Source organism: Mustela nivalis, assembly GCF_964662115.1.
Source record: "Mustela nivalis genome assembly, chromosome: 1".
Taxonomy (NCBI): Eukaryota; Metazoa; Chordata; class Mammalia; order Carnivora; family Mustelidae; genus Mustela; species Mustela nivalis.
Genome location: NC_139020.1, coordinates 172,010,506 through 172,023,065, shown reverse-complemented (window position 1 = coordinate 172,023,065; position 12,560 = coordinate 172,010,506). Strand labels below are relative to the sequence as shown.

Sequence of the window (12,560 nt, the reverse complement as noted above, 5' to 3'; positions counted from 1 at the left end):
ATCCATGTTTTCACATGTCATACACACAAATCCTGTTGGCAAGATTTCCTTCTTTCTCATGACTGAAAAATTCTCCATTGTGTGTATATATATACATACATATACATATCCCATCTTTTTTATTCATTCATCCATTGACAGACACTTAGGAAATGTAAATAGAATCTCAACTTGATATCTGCACTTCCATGGTTATTGGAGGATTTTTCCCATAGTAAAAATATGGAAACAACCGTATGATTTACTTATTAAATGTTTAACTTTCGGGCACCTGGGTGGTTCTGTGGGTTAAGCCTCTGCCTTTGGCTCGGGTCATGATCTCAGGGTCCTGGGATTGAGTCCTGCATTGGGCTCTCTGTTGGCAGGGAGCCTGCTTCCTCCTCTCTCTCCTCCTGCCTCTCTGCCTACTTGTGATCTCTCTCTGTCAAATAAATAAATAAAATCTTTAAAAAAAATATTTAACTTTGAACTGATCTCTTAACATTTCTGAATTTCAAACATTGCCTTCTATACACTGCAGTAAGTACTTAATGCCATTGCTGTCTATTTTACAGAGATTTTTATAATCAGAGGTATTATTATGAGTAATTTCTCCTTTAATTTTTAAAAATAAGGACTATACAGATTCATAGAGATAAAAAGTAGAATGGTAGTTGCCAGAGGCTGGGGCTGGAGAAGTGGGGAATGGGAGGTTATTGTTTAACAGGTATAGAATTTCAGTTTTACCAGATGAAAAATTATGGGAATAGATGATGGTGATATTAGCACAACATTAATAATTTATTAAATACCACTAAACTATACACTTAAAAATATTTAAAATGGAAAATTTTATATCATGTGTGTTTTACCATAACAAAAAAATGGAAAAAAAATGCACACCCCAAGGAGTCCATTTTGAAGAATTACATTCATTTGGATATGTAGTTCAGGTGCCTTTGGTAATTAAGATGGTCCCCAAATTCATGAAAACTCAACAGAAATAAAGCAGTGTTTTAAAGTACTATAAAATAGGGGCGCCTTGGTGGCTCAGTGGGTTAAAGCCTCTGCCTTTGGCTCAGGTCATGATCCCAGGGTCCTAGGATCGAGCCCCGCCTCGGGCTCCCTGCTTCCTCCTCTCTCTCTGCCTGCCTCTCTGCCAACTTGTGATCTCTGTCTGTCAAATAAATAAAGAAAATACAAATATAAATAAATAATAAATAAATAAAATATAAGGAAACATATAATTGGTCTAGTTGATACTATTATTACTACTATGTCTTATAGTTTCGTTGTCATTATTGTTATTGCTAAACTATTACCATTATTACTGTCATTATCATCATCATCATTTTCTTTGTAATCATATATTACCTAAAGCATGGTCTAGGCAATAATTTTTTTATATCACCTATATTTAAATTCTGTGTACAATATCAAATATTTAACTATGACATTTGTTGAATGCCAGCAAAGTGCCCAGTCTAGAGCTAGATGCTGGGTGTAGACTGAGTATCTCTGCAATGTATCAATAACCCTCAAATCAGTATTCTTAGCACCTTCTTTATCCTCCACGAACATGTGCAAAACAAAATATTTGAGCCTTCTATATACTTGCCCTGATAAAGTTGAACGAAGTAATGTTCTGCCTTCTTGTTTCAGCTCTCATAGTATAAACAGATGTCCTTTTGGCAATCTCTTTATTGCCATGTTTTTTGCATTTTTGTGTTCTTTTTTGGTAATTTCATTGTTTAAAATAGCCCACAGTGTAATGCTGGAGTATAGTCTGGTGTTCCTAAGTGCTAGAAGCCCGTGATATGCCTTATGGAAAAAAGTATGTGTGTTAGATAAGCTTCATTTCAGCGTGAGTTAGAATGCTGTGGGGTATGAGTTAGTGTTAATGAATCAACATTATATAGTAAAGTATATTTTAAAAGAAACACATGTTGAACAAGGTTATGTATTAATCTGTTGAAAAAAATGTTGTGACTAGAAACTTGGAGAAACCAGCTATGTATTTCCCCATAAGAACAATGGTTTGGTATTTGCTAATTCAGTGTTTGTAACAACTCTATAGAACATAACTATAGCATATAACATAACTACCATCAATGATGAGAATTGATTATAGATACCCAATGGTATGGTGCTGTGGTCGGGGCAAGACCTAGACTTAAATGAGAATACAAGAACTTTAATAATTTAGTAACTAAAAAATACGTTAATACTTTAAGAAAAAATATACTTTTATGGCTTTGTGATAAGAAAGAGTCTTTTAAATAAGAAACTAAGAATGTTAGCCATAAAGAAAAATGAATATATACAAAGACTTCCATTCATCAAAAAATATCAGGAAGAGAATGGGGGGGGGAAGTTATATATGCAGAAAAAATATTTGTAAAAACATAACTGACCAAAAAGGGTCCCAAAGAAATCCATTGAGTCAGTAAGAAAGAGACAAAAATCTAGTAGATGACCAGGTAAATTACATGAACTAGTATTTTAAGAATAAGGAAATGCAAGTGGTTCATAAACATATAAAAAAAAAAACACCAGCTTTATTAGTAACCAAGGAAACGCAAGTTAGAAGTAATAAATTACCATTTCATGCACCATATTTGCAAAAATTAAAATACTAACTGTTGGTGAGGAACAGCAGGAATTCTCATTTAGGCTGGCAGGATTGAAAATTGTCCCAGGCACTTTGGAAAATAGATTGTGTACCTCTCTTTTGAACTAGTAAATCTGAACTTTTTAAAATACTCTTAGCTATATATATATATATATTGAAGTCCAGAGAAACTTTTGAAAATGTGACCAGAAAACTTGCTTTCATAGCAGGTTAGTTTGTAATGGCAAATGAGTAAGAAAAAACAACTGTGTGTGGACAGTGGAAAGGATATGCAAACAGTAAATTCCTACAAAGTATTAAACTATAATGAAAATAAATGAACCAGGGCCAACTCATCAAAGTTGACTCTCAAAGAAATAATGTTAATCAAAAATATCAAGTCTCAGAGGAATACATACTATGATTCCATTTTCATAAAGTACACATTACTTTCAAGACTAAATATATTATGTAGGAATACACATATATCTGATAAAACCATAAGAAAGGACACAGAATGATAAGCAAACTAATTAGTGTAGAGAGCGTTATCCTGGAGGAATTACTGGTGGTGCTCCATCTGTAAATCTGGCTGTTGGGTTCACAGTATTGTGCACCAACAATACCGTTGGGTGCACGGTATTGTTCTGCAGACTCCACAAAATCATTATATGTTTACCTTTATGTGCTTAACATGTCACACAATAGCAACTATAAAATAAGGAAAAACATCAAGTTATCTGAACTAGACAGCCTAAGTTAAAATTAAGACATTATTTACTACCAATATGAAATTAAGCATATTGTTTCTAGGTCTTGGTTTCCTCATATATAAAAAGACTATTTTGATACCCACCTCATGATATTATTAAGAGGATAATAATATTCTCTATAGTTAGATTCAATTAGAATACATAAATATATAATATATTATATAATATATATTATATATTATAACTATATAGATTATATAGTTAGATTAGTGCCTGGAACATAGTAAGCACTGAATAAATCTTAGCTCTATGTGCAATTGTTACTACTGCATCCCAGAGCCACTTCTGAATTAGTACCAAAATTCCAAGTTAGCAAGAAGGATGAGAGCACTGCTCTCATCACTTGGGTTCCAGGATGCCCCAGCAAAGGTCCAAAATACCTTCATTAACTTACCCAACTACACACACATATCAGAGACATTTAAAAATATGTCTATCCTTTGCCCTGTTCTGTAGCATCCTGATAATGCTGGCTTCCTCTACAGTGTTTAAAGAAGTCTGTAGAAATCTGTGTGCCACAGTGAGGTTTCTTGCTTCAGAAGAGGAACAGGGGTCACGTTGGATTCTTCTGGAAACTCCAGCAGATAAGTTATGAGGCAAAGACATACCCAAAGATATTGGAATAGAAAGTGACCTTAGGATTTGAACACTGCAGAGATGGAAAGAAGACCGGCCAGTGCTGATGTGCAAGATGAGGCTGTAGCTGGAGATGAGCATCTCTCATGTTTTCTGGAAAATAAGAGTACCAGGAATCTCAGAGGTTAACACAGTCTGGGTTTGAGTAACTGAACGTGCCTGAAGCTAACGTTCGTATAAGAACCCAGTGTCACCTTGCCACAGAATGAGGCAGTGCCTTGCACTGCCTGTGTGCAGTGACCTGTGTTAAAGAAAGTAGGGAGAATGAACAGGCCTGCAATGGGGAAGGAGAGGAGCCAAATCATGGATGCAGACTTAAATTAAACCCAAGATCCAAGTCTCTTGGTTCCCATACACTTTGATTCATCACCTGTGCAGAATGAGTGTTGACTGGATGATTTACCCCAATAAAAAGTACTTCCTTTCGTCTCCCATAGCGCTTTCTCCCTACCTCTCTGCTGCATTGATTACCAGCTTTATACCTTGCAATGGAGTTATTCACGTGCCTATCTTATGTAGATTATAAACTTCTTGAGGTCAGGCACGATGTTTGATTTGCCTTCGTATTCTCCACATCATCTACCACATATGGCACCATAAATAATATTTAAGGGGAGAAGTTAAGGATGAGGGCAGGAGCTCACACTGAAGAAAGGATGGTATTAAGGATTAAATGTTTGCATCTCTCCAAAATTCATTTGTTAAAATCCTAACCCCCAGAGAGCATTCAGAGGTGAAGCCTTTGGGAGGTGTTTAGGTCATGAAGGTCAAGCCGCCATGAATGAGATTAGTACCCTTGTAGGAAGAGACCATGGGAGGATACAGTGAAGGGGTGGCTATTTACAAATCAGCAAGCAGACCTTCAGCAGACACCAGCTCTGCCAGCACCTTAATCTTGGACTTCTCGGTCTCCAGAACTGTGAGAAATCAAAGTTTGTTGTTTAAACCACTCAGTCTGTGTGTATTTGTTATAGCAGTCCAAACACACTGAGGCATTAAGATCTTCCCAGCTCTGAAATTTTCTGGTTCTGTAGGATTTCTGAGACAGAAAACAATAACATTGTCTTAAAGCAGCACATAAATTATCATAGTACTGGTTTGGCGATTGTCTTCCTTTAGGCAATCAGGATGTGTTTAGTATGCCTGCCTATTTGTTTCTGCCATTTCTTCAGTTATTTAGAGTTATTTGAAGTTTTATACTTGTTTTTTTTTCTGGGGAACTGCATTAAACTTTTAGACACAAAATAAAAATATTTATTAGGCCTCTCAGATGTTACCTGAATTAAGGTGACTTCAACTTCAGTTATAAATAAGAAAGTACAAAACTAAATCATGACTGCTGTGCCACTTGGCACTACTTTACACCCTTCTTGGCATTCTCTGTGGGGGCCAAGAGCTGAGTTGGCAGAAGGAGAGTGATTTATTCCTCCACATTTGGAAGGAGGAAGGGAAGTTATAAGATTCTACTTTTACATGATCTTCCTTTTTTAAAAGTTCATACCAGCATTCCTTATCCTAATTTTTCCCTATGTTTTCCTAACTTATGTTCCTATAGCCCCTATTATCAGTGTGATTTATTTATTTTGTTTATGGTCATTTTGTCCACTGTAGCCTCTTTGAGAAGAGGATTTTTTGTTGTTGTTTTTTGTTTTTTATCATTCAGTAATACGTCCCCTGTGCCTATAATAGTAGCTGACATATAAGTGCTCATCATAAACATATTATAGATATTGATTGAATCTGTATTATTTTTCATCTTCCTTAACAGTGCATTTAAAAAAAGAGACTTTAGTGATGGCATTTCCAAAACTGGGCAGGTTTACCACGCTGCAGACTTATCTCTGATTTTTCTCTGTGAAAATAAGAACAGTGAAATAGCATCCATAGCAAAGTCTAAATAGATGATGAATAAACACATAGCTTACATGTATATTTGATGATGGCTTTATTTTCAAAACTGTAATGAGATAAAAATATATGGTTGAAGTTGTCAAAGCAACTCAAATTCAACATAAATAACAGCTGCTCTTCATCTGGGGATTTCATTTATATACAGAACTTTTTTTTTTTATGCCCTTAACTTTTTTTAAAGAAGTATACTAAATACAGCTAATTCAGCATCCAGTATCCCAAGATATGTTTTATACTCAAAGAAGAGATAGGAAAAAGGCAGAGAAGTATACTCTTTGAGCCAGTGATTAAACAAACGTTATTACTTCCAATAGCTCTGATTTCCCTCAAAGTAACTATATGGCAAAGCATGTCCAATTACTTTGGAGCCCTCCATATATAAATACTGGCATTTTTCTGTATGAGTCACCATTCCCTGTTTTATTGTGTCAAAAATCCTAAACTAAGTATGTAGTGAGGACTCTTCATTTGCTTTTTAAAGCAAAACTTCACTGCAGAGCATAAAGTGTCAGGAAAAACTGATCCAGTATGCCTTTTACTTTAAAATTAACAATCAGTGTAACTTCTTCCCAAGATCCTTGGGAAATATGTCTACTTTTTTGGATAGAAATAAGAGGGCACTTCGGTGGCTCAGTGGGTTAAGCCTCTGCCTTCAGCTCAGGTCATGATCTCAGGGTCCTGGGATTGAGCCCCACGTGGGACTCTGCTCAGCAGAGAGCCTGCTTCTCCATCTCCCTGCCCCCCTCTCTGCCTACTTGTGATCTCTGTCTGTCAAATTAAAAAAAAAAAAAATTCAAATTATAGAAATAAGAGAACATTTAAATATATAAGCACCTACCTAGTTTCATTTATGAGCAGGACCTGAGAAATTGCCCCTCTTCCTTAGAGACTGTACCCATTGCCACTCAGCGCTAGGCAAACTTGAAAGTAAATTAATTAATTGCTCAGGCTTGTATCTCTTAAAGGTTAACAAAACAAAAGAAATGGAATGAAAAAGTTTTGGATGAAAAGATTTCTTTCTCTTTAAAGCACAGTGTTTCATCACCAATTGTATGGCAGGTAAATATATGGTCTCCAGGGTTTGATCATGATCTGTGGCCCATATGTCTCCATTTAGTAATATCTTCCCAAGGTTTTTCCTATAGATTACTGACTTTACAATGGCCTCCTGATACATGCCTTTTCAGCATTTCTTCAGAGGATATTTATTCTAGTGTTACTTGAATATATTTGATTTGCCCTCTAGGGTTGCCTGTTTATTAAGAAGACTGGTACAATGAATTACAACTTGCTAATTTTAATTTTCAGAGGGGAGAAGAAAAGGCACAAAGAAAAGTACAAAATGAAGAATCATGTTTCTTTCTGTCAAAACTGTAATGATCATAAGTCTATCAAATTACAGAATTCTCACACTAGATGAAAAACAGATAATTGTATGATATATCACTGACTAGCTGAGAGCCCTGATCACAAATAACAGACCCATGCAATTTGCATGCTGTTGTTTCCTATTTTCATCATCTTGGGCATTTCCTGAGCCTCAGGGGTCAGCGGGTGGGAGGGTATTTCTTGTATCAAGCAGCAAATTTTTTTCATACCCTGCTTCTATTTCAGTCTTGGTGAGTGTATCTCTAAGCTTTCATACATGGGTGGCTTAACTCCTTTGATTAGAGACCTTTTCTTGTAGTTACTTTCCAGAGCATCCCTGGCAAGATCCAGCATCCAAAGGTCTTTTGTAGCCAAGATGTTGGGAAATGGTTTTTCATGTGGACAAATACAAGAAAATTCATGCTCGACCAACAAGTCTTACTGAGTGTGTAAAACAGGAGGGAGCTGTGCTGAACAAATAGTCATTTAGTACCTATATGTATCAGACACTGCTTGGGGCCCCGTGCTACAGATTGGTAAAGACTGAAAAGATTCCTGTGCCAGTGAGCTTTTCTTTTGGGTAGAAGAATGGATGTAGGGGAGACGATAAATCAAATGGCATATAAGAAAACGTAAGGCAAAAAGAGGTGGTGTGATGGAAAGTGACTGGCGTCAGGGGTGGTCTACTTAAGATAAACCCTCAGAAAAGGCTTGTCTGAGGAGGTGACTTTTGAACTGAGTCCTGAGGGATGGGAATGATGAGCCAAAAGATGAGTCAAATGTGTTCTAAATAAAGGGAACAGCAAGTTCAAAGGTCTTAAAAAAGGATTAGCCTTAAAGTACTTGAAGAACAAAACAAAACCTATTTATTGTGGTTTAAATAAGGAAGGTGGAAATTAACAGGAAATGGGACTGGGTACATAGGCAGGGACCAGATATCAAAGGGCCTTTATAGAAAACAGTGAATATTTCATGATTTATTCTAAAATTTAGTAGGCTAAATGCTTTTCTGAAATCCTTGTTTCTGTTGGTGTTTTGTAAACATGAAACCAAAGATACAGAATGCAGCTGCCTAACCATTAACACTTCTGAGTCAGGATGATATGCAAAAAGAGATGAGCTCCTGTAGAGAAAAATGCTGGTAATAATGGCTTGTATTTTAGAGCACCTGTCTCCAAAGTAGAACAACATTATTTATGTTGCCATATCACACTAATTCTTGTAACCTTGTGAGTTAGATAGGTTCGGGTTTTTATGGAACACATGGAGAAACTCAAACGTTTTAAATTGAGTTGTTCTTTAATTTATTAAGTAACACAAGGGTCTAGATAAAATAGAATATGCTCAAAAAGAAGAATAAAGAGAAAGAACCCAATATGGGGAATAAAAAGAGCTACAGGAGAGTCATACACTTACAGAGCAAAGGGCAACAAAGCACCTTTTATTTTCTTGAAAAGTCAAGGAAATAATAGTAGAGAGGTTAAAAAGTGAAAGTCTCAACTAGTCAACCAATCAGCAAATTTTTAAAATTTTCATTTTTAAAAGTAATTAAAATTTTTCATTTTTCATTTTTTTAAAATTTAATTCTATGTAGAATGAGGCTATACTTCTGGATTAGGTTAACCTTGGTTATAATTCATTCTCTTCCTTATACTGTATCTTTGATCTTGGGTGTTAATTTTTCTTTATATAAAATGGGATTAGTAATAATACATTATAGAGTCATTTCAAGGATTAAATAAATGAACACGTGGAAAATGAGAAATTAGTTCTTTATGGAAGCTAGTTAAAACTGGCATTCTATTGTGTTGTTGTTGTAGTTGTTTGCTAATGAGTTAGAGTTTACAAAAGTAATTAATTTCCCAAGGAGTCCTCAGAAGCCTCCTTATCACATATACCATTTTAAGTTCTTGCCTAGGTTTTGTTGCTAGAAAAGAAAAATGTTATAGTCATGTGGTGGAGGAGAATGAGGAGCATAACTTCCTCTTTTGCAAAATGCAAGATTGCTGACTCCAGGCAAATTTGTCTTTGACAGTCTCTACACACCTTTTCTCATTATATTTTTTTAGGTCATTAATTTTTTCTTGAGTTTTCTCAGCCCTATTTTACCCTCCCCGTTATTTCATAGATAACATTTTATTTTCTTTCTTTTTTGGTTAAAACTCCCAAAGAATCCCTACTGATCTTATTTACTTATTAAGAGATAGAAATCTGATTGGATTAATTCCTCTTCACTGTAAATGACTACTCTCAAGGTAATGTATTTACAGCCATTTATGGTTTTAAAATATAATTTCTGTAATTCCAAAGTAATCCCTAAATTACAGTTTCTATCTGGCATAACTGAAGAGGGTGAGAAAAACTTCAGACATTTAGTGGGAGATATTGTGTGCTCTTGTTCAGCACCTGGGAGAGCTCCCACGGGCTCTTTGTACTTGGAAATAGGTGCTTGAGAATTTTCATAGGATGTCCATAGTAGCAGCATTAGGACTGTGAAAGAACAAGGTCGTAAGTCAGTTCTATGAATAAGTCATTTGTAAATTGACTTCACATTAACTTAGAAATATTAATAAAACTCTTTTTTACCTACACAAAGATCTCCAGGAAAGAGATTTATTTTACTTTTCAATGTCAGACCACCACCTAGAATCAGATTTTGATCTCTTACTTTCGAGAGTAAGAGACTGCCAACAAATTGGGATATTTAATTTCAGATGTTTAGCATAGACATATGTTTTCCTTTGTTTTGTTTTATTTAGTTGTTAGAGAAATAAGATATCTGACATCAATACTTGGAATAAAAGAGGAATTCAAAAAATATTTGTTGAAGACTGGATAAACAAATGGGAAAGTTAGCAACATAAGGAAAAGCAAGATTCTGATAAACATATCAATCAATATTTTACAATAATATATACATATATTTTGATTTCCATTTATATCCATTCTATTTCCATCTGGTCTATAGTGTGAACTTCCAATACTTTAAGTTCAGTAAGTAAATTTATATAATCAGTAAATAATATAATGTTTCATAATTTATTTCTGTTTCAGAAATCATATGTTTTCATCTGTTGTAGAAGATAAACAAATATGTTTTTACTATTTTATGAAAATATTTTCCACTTTTTCACTAAAAAGTAACAGACTTTCTCAGACCATATCATCGTAAGAAAAGTTCTTAAGAAAAATTTTCTGAGTCCATTATATGTGAGTATATCTTAATTGTAAGTCATATAAAAAATATAGTCCATTGAGTGGACAGGATAAGGTAGCCTGCTTACTTCAGCTTCTGTCTAGACTTAAAAACACAATTAAGATTAGCAAAAGAAGATCTGTTTTAAGCCCTGTTAGCATTTTTTTGCCATGGTACAATAGACTTGACCACTCTAGTGTTACCTTATCTGGTGGAAGTTTGGACTCACAGGCTTTCCCCCAATAAGTCACTTTCTTTACAGTTTCATTTTGATGGCAATGAACAATAATGATAATGCTAAAATTTATAGCCTACGGACTTTGGATCAGATAGTATGTAAATTCTTCATATGCATGATCTTCTTTAAAGAGCTCTATGAGATAGGGGTTATTATCCTAATATTAGAGATGAAGAAACTGAAGTTCTGGGAGATTAAATAACTCACCTATCACCATCATACAGCTAGAAAGTAAGAGTACCACATTTGTCCTCGGGTCCTTCTGACTACAAAGCCAGTATGTTAAACCATTATGCAATTTTTCCTCTTGCTGTATATTCTCACTGGGAAACCCAGTCAACCATGCCCATTTCATTAATGGTTTCTTCTTTCTTCCTGAGTAGAAAGAATGTAAAAGATGTGGCTTTGCAATTCCTAAGGGTTTATAAGTTTAGACTTGTTTTCAGTACGAATTTCTAGAATTCAAGAAACCATGCAAATGTGCATCCACAAATGCATACATTCAGGGAACAAATGGCAGAGAGTCAAGACATAATTTTACATATGCTGCATGATAATCAGTTTTTAAAGTTATGTTCTAAAAATACCTCTTTAAAAAAATAAATGGTGCAATCATCATTATGGAAATTGTATCCATAACAAATGTATTGCTTGACCATTTTTCCAAGTTGATATTGATTTCCTTATTGATTGCTACTTTCAAAATTGGAGGAAGCTTTACCAAAGGAAACTGATGATGGAAATTTCTTGTTCTAAGGCTACTCTATAAGAATTAATAGGATCCATGCCTACCGAAACCAGGAAAAAGTGAATTATTTTTAACTTGTAGTAAATAATACATGTATTATAAATACATGCATTAGTTGCATAGTTTACTGTTTGATTCTTTGTCTTTCCTTTCCTACTGCCTCTTTGTAGATTCTTAACAAACAATGATCTATGTTATGATCTCATTAACATTTTCTGGCCATTTTAAAACTAAAGGTCTTATACCCTGGCTAGTCCCACCCTATGAATGTCTTCAGCTCTTCCCTGTTCAATGGGTAGTTCCTTAATGATGGCCTAAATAAGTTACTCTTTACTATTTACTGTTACTTCTCAAAACATATCTTAGGCCCTCTTGATTTTTGTTTTCTCTAGAATACATCCAGGTATTTGTTATAAAGTATCTCTTCCTTTCCTCTAAACATTTAATAACTTTACAGACAGGAAATATGTGGAGATTTTTTCCCTCTCACTCTCTGATTTACTCTGCAGCATGAATTCTAAGTATTCTCATATATTAAGGCTTTTTATTATTTATCACATATTACAGCTTTAAGACCTTTGTATACTTTTACTCCCCCAGGAATTTAACTGCTAAATCATTTCCTCCATGCACTCAATACACATTCCCAGTACTATAGCATATTTTCTAATCTCATTTAAAAATGAAATGCTGATATTACATTCCACAGCAGAAAAAAGGACAATTGTTTCCACAGAAAAATATGATATGAAAACACATCTGCCACAAAATTGTGCGTCCCTTAGCATATGATTTCTGGAAAAATTTATTTAAAATGCTGATTAATGAAATCAACACCAAAAAGTATAGCCATTTATTTTTTAAAAGTCTATGAATCATGTGTCAGTGAACCATATATAGAGCTGAAAAAACAAGTTGTTTTGAAAAGCCACAATACATGGATATTAATTCCTTGTCATACATATACATCATTTATTCAGCCATATCTTTAGTGCCTGACTGCATTGTTCAGCTACCTTACTGACAATGCAACAATCATGCTTCTTAATAGAGTTGTTTCTGATTGTTTTCTCCTTGTTCGATTTCATCCTTTTCACCTA

General features: G+C 34.6%; 1 protein-coding gene across 13 annotated transcripts in view; it reads left to right on the top strand.

Annotated features, from left to right (window-relative positions):
* CNTN4 (contactin 4) overlaps nucleotides 1–12,560 on the top strand; it is a 930,864-nt gene that overhangs the window by 678,269 nt on the left and 240,035 nt on the right. The window lies entirely within an intron of this gene.